This window comes from Electrona antarctica, assembly GCF_951216825.1.
Source record: "Electrona antarctica genome assembly, chromosome: 13".
Lineage (NCBI taxonomy): Eukaryota > Metazoa > Chordata > Actinopteri > Myctophiformes > Myctophidae > Electrona > Electrona antarctica.
This window is the reverse complement of record NC_136794.1, coordinates 13,882,633-13,892,544: the sequence shown is the minus strand read 5'-3', so window position 1 is coordinate 13,892,544 and position 9,912 is coordinate 13,882,633. Positions and strand designations below refer to the sequence as shown.

At 38.9% G+C, this 9,912-nt stretch overlaps 1 pseudogene across 1 annotated transcript; it reads right to left on the bottom strand.

The window, feature by feature from the left end:
• Window positions 1–429: 429 nt before the first annotated feature.
• Window positions 430–1,276, bottom strand: LOC306935354 (tetraspanin-3-like; annotated as a pseudogene). The gene has a single exon. The product of its transcript is annotated as a tetraspanin-3-like (transcript).
• Window positions 1,277–9,912: the final 8,636 nt, after the last annotated feature.

Sequence of the window (9,912 nt, the reverse complement as noted above, 5' to 3'; positions counted from 1 at the left end):
CTCTAAAACTACATTCAGTAGGCTGCTGAAACAATAAACAAACAAAACCTCTACGGCATTTTAGATTGCATGTCAAATTGTAGATGTACCGAGTAGAATTGCGGGCCCACATTTGTCTGAAAGATCTGATGAGTAAATTAATGTTATTTCAAAGGACCTGGCCTCATGTCGCCTATTTAGACTACACATGGGGAAGTTTTTTCACTCAAGTACTACACTATATTTAAATATTTATAAAATACTGCAAAACCATACACACACACATAGTGCAAACTGACAGCGACCACATTCTAACTTACCTCAAACAAAGGGTAAAACGTAGGTAGTCACAGCAGCAGATTACATGTAAAATCTCATTCCCCATTGACCATTCAAATAATTTGGCCAATAGCTTTTTGAAAAACAAAAGGTAAAAGGGAAAAAAAAAAAGGTAAGATGTTAGTGTATGTAAAATAGTTTGTTTTCATGTTCTCGGTCAAAACCGGTTTAAGTCACTCTTAGTGCACGTCTGTGAACGTATTATTGTTAGAAGGAAACTTTATGCGTAGGTTCCCCCAGTGATGAGTAGTTCGTAGGCGGGGTCTCGGCTCCACCTGCAGAGTACCACACATGCACACAGCATCCCCAGCATCTGAATTGCAGCAAATGTTAGTGCAGCCCAGATGACATACATCATGATTTTTTTTAGTTTCTTCACAACTAGAACTTCACATCCCTCCGGGTAGAGGTCTTCAGTATGAGCAAGAGATCCAGTGCAGGCTTCTGTATTACTTTTGCAGCAGCTAATGGGGACGCTGTTGTTTTTAGTTTCATTAAACCAGCGAGTGTTCATCCAATCCGAGTAATTGTGGATTCCGCAGCACTGAAGCTGTCTCTGCACATAGTCGATGGCACGGCTCGGGGCATCACTGTTGGTGCCACTGTACTCGTCATACACGTTCCGGATGGAACCGTTAACCTCATCTTCAACCTTTGCTCTGTAAATATATCCAAGAACCACCACAGCCACTTCCGTCATGAACACTAGCAGAAGGATGATTTGCAAGTCCACAGTAGCTCTCTCGTACTGTAGCACAGCATCCAATGAGTCCAATAATGAACAAGAGGGCTCCGACAGCAATGATGGTCACAGCAGGGATAAAGGTATACACATCCTCAAAGAAGTGGTCATAGTCATCATATGTGATGAAGACATAGGCTCCAACATAGCATAAAATACCAGCTGCTGCCCAAAATATCAGATTTAGAAAGACCACGTTATGCCGCACTGCCCCATGCCTGATACTGAGAAGGAATCCAGTATTGCTATAAAAGTTAAAAGGCTTTTCTTCTATTCAGACATATTGTCCTGGGCCGCTGACATCCCGATACCGACCGACTGAACCCCTCAAAAACAATCAAGGACAGGGGGGAGCAGTTGTCACAGAGACTTTGTCCAAGGAAGCTATTTCCATTCATTCCATATCCAGAACCTCATCCTCATCGGGAGACTGGGGCACAGCACTCAGAAATAGACACATATTCTTCAACAGTACATGTGCAGCGACGCTGGACACCTGATGAACTGAAAGACATCATGAAGGACCTTCCAGACCACAAAGTCAACATGGAGCGCTGGTGTGCAGCTGTGTTAGACTTGATTGAGATGTATGAGCCATCGGCAAGAATGCTCGAATCTGTATTTCGCAAAGTCTTTGGATTAAAATGGCTACATCTCAGGGAACATTTTGATGTGAATGGAGCACAAAATCACATTGTCACTGGACAGCTGCTGGATCACGGTGGTCTTTTTGACAGCATCAAAGCAGCATTTCCAGTACCCACTGATTGGCCAAAAATTCACAGCACTAAGCAATGGCCTGATGAAACCTGTGACACCTACAGAAATAGACTGGAGAACTGCTTTCAGAAGCACTGTGGTGTGCCACTAGACAACCCCGCTTACAATGACTTGTTAAAAACCTCCTTGATCAATGGCCTGCTCCCTGCAATCTACAGTGTTATGACCTCTTGCATTGGCTGGGAAACCCGACCTTTGACTGAGGTGTGGGGTCACGCATTGCATGCTGAGAGGAACGCACTCTCACAGGACTTCATGAAAAAGAAGAAATTGGAGACAGCACAGCTGATGTTCTATGAGAACACTGTCAGCAACCTACCAACCAAGTTAAGCAGACAGGTGGGGCCCAGCCGGGGGTCAAGTGGCGACCTATGGGTTAGGCCACTACACAGATTTGGTGTGATATGGAGCGAAGTAGAATGAAGACCTACGCAGTGGCAAGTGTGGAGAATGAATGGCCCGGGTATGTGTGGAATGTGATGTTTATCGAGTAGGCCTATAAGTAAGTAAAATGTTTTAAGGTATCACTGTGTACAACAGTGTTATTTTTAGGAAAAGTCATCCTAATGAAAATTGTTCTTTCCTACTTTCCAGGACTGGATGGTGAATCAATGAGATGGTCTAAATGTGTTGACAATTTAATGAATATCTTCCTTTCCCAGTGTGCATGGCATGGTTAATATGGCGATATTGACTAACTCACTAAAAACTTAGAATAACTCGTCTAGGAAGAGTGTTGTGATACAATGCAATTACAGGAGGAAGGAAAAAGGGAAAAATGAGTATCTATAGACATTACGTCGACAAGGTAAGAACCCACTCACTCCCAAACGATCTCATACATTATTGAAATATTTGTATTGACAGGAGGATACTAGTAGTGATGAAATACAGTGTAAAGATGCAATAATGTGTAACCTGTCAATGTAGCTAATAACCATAAGAGAGGGAGTTAACCATAAATCAGACTGTGAAAGATTGTGATCAACTGTGATCAAGATAGATCTTAATAAATTCCTAATTATGTATTATCATCTGGGGAAAAGTATAGAACAAATGTTTTAGAATAGGGGTAGTGTGTTGTTTTGTTTTTTTCCAGCTCTGAAATCCAATAAATTAAGAGAAACATATCAGGAGATGTGTTTAAACAAGGGAAAAAACAAACAAGCAAATGAAGACAGCCGGAGAAAGCACTAAAAGGATTTGGGTTTGTATGATGGGTAAATATACACACATACATTGACGTCAGTCTAGTGTTATATGAATTACAATTTAGGCATTTAGCAGACGCTCTTAATCCAGAGCGACTTACATTAAGCAATAACAAAAAGCATGGCATACATCACATGTATAAAAAGTAGTTATCATGAATCATGCGTAAACTAAGAACGTAACATTGGAGTATCTATGTAAACTATACATACTATACTATATAATATATTATACATGTGTACTATAAAGTGCTATGACTACATAAAGTGCAATTCTAGAGCTGTCTACATAACAAGCTGAAGCTGAAGACAATTAATGTAAAATAATAATAATAATAATAATAATATTGAAATGAATTTTGTATAACCACCTTTTTAACCACGGTGGAAATAATTCAAGTGAACAAAATTACCTGCAAGTTGTTCTCCCTCTAAAAAAACCCTGACAGACATATAAATATGTCACATGGGCCAGTGACACCAATGAGAGCCAAGCCACATCATCATGTCTGTCCAGAGACTCCAGACGTCCCTACAAGGCCCACACGCATTCGATCCCCGCAGTCACCCCCCAGTGACAACGATGGGAGCCGGATAAAGACGAGATACTGGGCCCACCATGGGGAAAAAAGACTAAAATGCCATGCCACAACGTGTGACAGAAACATAAGGAGAGGAGAACATTTGCATGGAGGAAAGAACCACGGAAAAAGACTACACCTGATGCTGGCTTATGAGTGATCGCTCAAGACAAATCGAGGGTCGTAGGTTGGAATTTCCCAATAAGAAGGAAAAGGGTTTTCGCCCCTACCAGCCATCAGAAGTTGTGTGTAATAAAAAGAAAATTATCATGTGGATGAACATTGAATACACTTAAATGTGAACCTTTCTTACTCTAGGAGATAGTCCATATATAAGTCATCTTTTTGTAGTAAATTTGCAGACAGTATAGTATCTCATGTTCCTTGGTATAAATTAATATGAGACATTTAATTTACATATTTGAAATGGAGGAATGTAGTGGCAGAAAATACTACACTGCCTGGAGCAAGGCTTCCACCTGTTGATTGTCTGTCAAGATGACCTATTCTTACCCAAGACCCATGTTTGAACATGTCCACTGACCACACCTCAAATGTATTTGTGTTCCTTCACTGTGTATAAGAGAAACTGATGTCGACAGCGAGGAGGGCTTGCATCCGTGCACCTCCCTGGGCTGGTACAGACCACTCCTTGTAATAAACGTGACATTGTTTCAGTCCACTCTCTACCTCGATTATTTCTTAAAGTCTCTGTTAGGAGTATTAATAATCCCACTACAGCTTTCAAATTTGAGAATTTTACAATGGGGCTCAATGGCAGATATTGGCACGTCAAAAAAGCACTTTGACCTAGAAACTCCATTCACACGTTTTATAATTCAGCTTACTGTGGAGACACATGCTGGAACTTTTTACTTTGAAATGTTTTGTAGTTTCTGAGTTATTTAACTTTAACGCCCAATGCATTCTCAATGGCAATAGCACAAACTTTGGCATGCTACTAGTCCTACATACTTACACCTAGAAACCCCATTCAAGCCTACTTAGGTTCATCTTACGGTGGACATGTTTGCCTGAAAAGGAATCTTTGAAATGTTTCATAGTTTTAGAAATAAAGTGCTTTCAAATTTGAGAATTTTACAATGGGGCTCAATGGCAGATATTGGCACGTCAAAAAAGCACTTTCACCTAGAAACTCCATTCACACTTTTTATAATTCAGCTTACTGTGGAGACACATGCTGGAACTTTTTACTTTGAAATGTTTTGTAGTTTCTGAGTTATTTAACTTTAACGCCCAATGCATTCTCAATGGCAATAGCACAAACTTTGGCATGCTACTAGTCCTACATACTTACACCTAGAAACCCCATTCAAGCCTACTTAGGTTCATCTTACGGTGGACATGTTTGCCTGAAAAGGAATCTTTGAAATGTTTCATAGTTTTAGAAATATAGTGCTTTCAAATTTGAGAATTTTACAATGGGGCTCAATGGCAGATATTGGCACGTCAAAAAAGCACTTTCACCTAGAAACTCCATTCACACTTTTTATAATTCAGCTTACTGTGGAGACACATGCTGGAACTTTTTACTTTGAAATGTTTTGTAGTTTCTGAGTTATTTAACTTTAACGACCAATGCATTCTCAATGGCAATAGCACAAACTTTGGCATGCTACTAGTCCTACATACTTACACCTAGAAACCCCATTCAAGCCTACTTAGGTTCATCTTACGGTGGACATGTTTGCCTGAAAAGGAATCTTTGAAATGTTTCATAGTTTTAGAAATATAGTGCTTTCAAATTTGAGAAATTCAGAATGGGGGTCAATGGCAGATTTTGGCAAGTAAAGATTTGAGTGGGGTTTGAACCCACTATCTCCAGATCACGCAGCCAGTGTGCTAAGTCACTGATCTACTTGCTACCTGCCACAATGCAGTCTGCTGTTCCCTTTGAGTACAACATTGATACAAAAATAAAATACAAAAAATAAAATAACAGGAGATTTGTCTATTGTTTCTTTTGCTGTTGTTTATCTCTAGACGCTCGAATGTTTATGAACCACAATGGAAACAAGTCTCTGGCTCTTCTGTCATTATCTATTCGGCCTTTTAAGAACAGCATGCACAGTGGCTCACTGGGTACAGAGCCTGCCTGGTAATCAGGAGGCTGCAGGTTCAAGTCCTGGCTCTGACATAGTGTCCCAAAATCATGAAAATATGACATAATATATTATGCCGTCCCAAACCATGGACTATAGTATGTCGTTTTTTCATGATTTTCATCTTTTTTTCAAATCCTCCAAAATCATGAAAAACGACATGCTATAGTATGCCGTCCGAAGCCATGAACTATAGTATGTCGTTTTTTCATGATTTTCATCTTTTTTTCAAATAGTCCTTAATCACGAAAAACGACATGCTATAGTATGCCGTCCGAAAAAAATTATAACTTTGGCATGCTACTAGTCCTACATACTTACACCTAGAATCCCCATTCAAACCTATTTAGGTTCATCTTACGGTGGACATGTTTGCCTGAAAAGGAATCTTTGAAATGTTTCATAGTTTTAGAAATATAGTGCTTTAAATGTGAGAAATTTACAATGGCAGATAGTGGCACGTCAAAATCACTTTCACCTAGATACTCCATTCACACGTTTTATAATTCAGCTTACTGTGGAGACACATGCTGGAACTTTTTACTTTGAAATGTTTTGTAGTTTCTGAGTTATTTAACTTTAACGCCCAATGCATTCTCAATGGCAATAGCACAAACTTTGGCATGCTACTAGTCCTACATACTTACACCTAGAAACCCCATTCAAGCCTACTTAGGTTCATCTTACGGTGGACATGTTTGCCTGAAAAGGAATCTTTGAAATGTTTCATAGTTTTAGAAATATAGTGCTTTCAAATTTGAGAAATTCAGAATGGGGGTCAATGGCAGATTTTGGCAAGTAAAGATTTGAGTGGGGTTTGAACCCACTATCTCCAGATCACGCAGCCAGTGTGCTAAGTCACTGATCTACTTGCTACCTGCCACAATGCAGTCTGCTGTTCCCTTTGAGTACAACATTGATACAAAAATAAAATACAAAAAATAAAATAACAGGAGATTTGTCTATTGTTTCTTTTGCTGTTGTTTATCTCTAGACGCTCGAATGTTTATGAACCACAATGGAAACAAGTCTCTGGCTCTTCTGTCATTATCTATTCGGCCTTTTAAGAACAGCATGCACAGTGGCTCACTGGGTACAGAGCCTTCCTGGTAATCAGGAGGCTGCAGGTTCAAGTCCTGGCTCTGACATAGTGTCCCAAAATCATGAAAATATGACATAATATATTATGCCGTCCCAAACCATGGACTATAGTATGTCGTTTTTTCATGATTTTCATCTTTTTTTCAAATCCTCCAAAATCATGAAAAACGACATGCTATAGTATGCCGTCCGAAGCCATGAACTATAGTATGTCGTTTTTTCATGATTTTCATCTTTTTTTCAAATAGTCCTTAATCACGAAAAACGACATGCTATAGTATGCCGTCCGAAAAAATATATAACTTTGGCATGCTACTAGTCCTACATACTTACACCTAGAATCCCCATTCAAACCTATTTAGGTTCATCTTACGGTGGACATGTTTGCCTGAAAAGGAATCTTTGAAATGTTTCATAGTTTTAGAAATATAGTGCTTTAAATGTGAGAAATTTACAATGGCAGATAGTGGCACGTCAAAATCACTTTCACCTAGAAACTCCATTCACACGTTTTATAATTCAGCTTACTGTGGAGACACATGCTGGAACTTTTTACTTTGAAATGTTTTGTAGTTTCTGAGTTATTTAACTTTAACGCCCAATGCATTCTCAATGGCAATAGCACAAACTTTGGCATGCTACTAGTCCTACATACTTACACCTAGAAACCCCATTCAAGCCTACTTAGGTTCATCTTACGGTGGACATGTTTGCCTGAAAAGGAATCTTTGAAATGTTTCATAGTTTTAGAAATATAGTGCTTTCAAATTTGAAAATTTTACAATGGGGCTCAATGGCAGATATTGGCACGTCAAAAAAGCACTTTCACCTAGAAACTCCATTCACACGTTTTATAATTCAGCTTACTGTGGAGACACATGCTGGAACTTTTTACTTTGAAATGTTTTGTAGTTTCTGAGTTATTTAACTTTAACGCCCAATGCATTCTCAATGGCAATAGCACAAACTTTGGCATGCTACTAGTCCTACATACTTACACCTAGAAACCCCATTCAAGCCTACTTAGGTTCATCTTACGGTGGACATGTTTGCCTGAAAAGGAATCTTTGAAATGTTTCATAGTTTTAGAAATATAGTGCTTTCAAATTTGAGAATTTTACAATGGGGCTCAATGGCAGATATTGGCACGTCAAAAAAGCACTTTCACCTAGAAACTCCATTCACACTTTTTATAATTCAGCTTACTGTGGAGACACATGCTGGAACTTTTTACTTTGAAATGTTTTGTAGTTTCTGAGTTATTTAACTTTAACGCCCAATGCATTCTCAATGGCAATAGCACAAACTTTGGCATGCTACTAGTCCTACATACTTACACCTAGAAACCCCATTCAAGCCTACTTAGGTTCATCTTACGGTGGACATGTTTGCCTGAAAAGGAATCTTTGAAATGTTTCATAGTTTTAGAAATATAGTGCTTTCAAATTTGAGAAATTCAGAATGGGGGTCAATGGCAGATTTTGGCAAGTAAAGATTTGAGTGGGGTTTGAACCCACTATCTCCAGATCACGCAGCCAGTGTGCTAAGTCACTGATCTACTTGCTACCTGCCACAATGCAGTCTGCTGTTCCCTTTGAGTACAACATTGATACAAAAATAAAATACAAAAAATAAAATAACAGGAGATTTGTCTATTGTTTCTTTTGCTGTTGTTTATCTCTAGACGCTCGAATGTTTATGAACCACAATGGAAACAAGTCTCTGGCTCTTCTGTCATTATCTATTCGGCCTTTTAAGAACAGCATGCACAGTGGCTCACTGGGTACAGAGCCTGCCTGGTAATCAGGAGGCTGCAGGTTCAAGTCCTGGCTCTGACATAGTGTCCCAAAATCATGAAAATATGACATAATATATTATGCCGTCCCAAACCATGGACTATAGTATGTCGTTTTTTCATGATTTTCATCTTTTTTTCAAATCCTCCAAAATCATGAAAAACGACATGCTATAGTATGCCGTCCGAAGCCATGAACTATAGTATGTCGTTTTTTCATGATTTTCATCTTTTTTTCAAATAGTCCTTAATCACGAAAAACGACATGCTATAGTATGCCGTCCGAAAAAAATTATAACTTTGGCATGCTACTAGTCCTACATACTTACACCTAGAATCCCCATTCAAACCTATTTAGGTTCATCTTACGGTGGACATGTTTGCCTGAAAAGGAATCTTTGAAATGTTTCATAGTTTTAGAAATATAGTGCTTTAAATGTGAGAAATTTACAATGGCAGATAGTGGCACGTCAAAATCACTTTCACCTAGATACTCCATTCACACGTTTTATAATTCAGCTTACTGTGGAGACACATGCTGGAACTTTTTACTTTGAAATGTTTTGTAGTTTCTGAGTTATTTAACTTTAACGCCCAATGCATTCTCAATGGCAATAGCACAAACTTTGGCATGCTACTAGTCCTACATACTTACACCTAGAAACCCCATTCAAGCCTACTTAGGTTCATCTTACGGTGGACATGTTTGCCTGAAAAGGAATCTTTGAAATGTTTCATAGTTTTAGAAATATAGTGCTTTCAAATTTGAGAAATTCAGAATGGGGGTCAATGGCAGATTTTGGCAAGTAAAGATTTGAGTGGGGTTTGAACCCACTATCTCCAGATCACGCAGCCAGTGTGCTAAGTCACTGATCTACTTGCTACCTGCCACAATGCAGTCTGCTGTTCCCTTTGAGTACAACATTGATACAAAAATAAAATACAAAAAATAAAATAACAGGAGATTTGTCTATTGTTTCTTTTGCTGTTGTTTATCTCTAGACGCTCGAATGTTTATGAACCACAATGGAAACAAGTCTCTGGCTCTTCTGTCATTATCTATTCGGCCTTTTAAGAACAGCATGCACAGTGGCTCACTGGGTACAGAGCCTTCCTGGTAATCAGGAGGCTGCAGGTTCAAGTCCTGGCTCTGACATAGTGTCCCAAAATCATGAAAATATGACATAATATATTATGCCGTCCCAAACCATGGACTATAGTATGTCGTTTTTTCATGATTTTCATCTTTTTTTCAAATCCT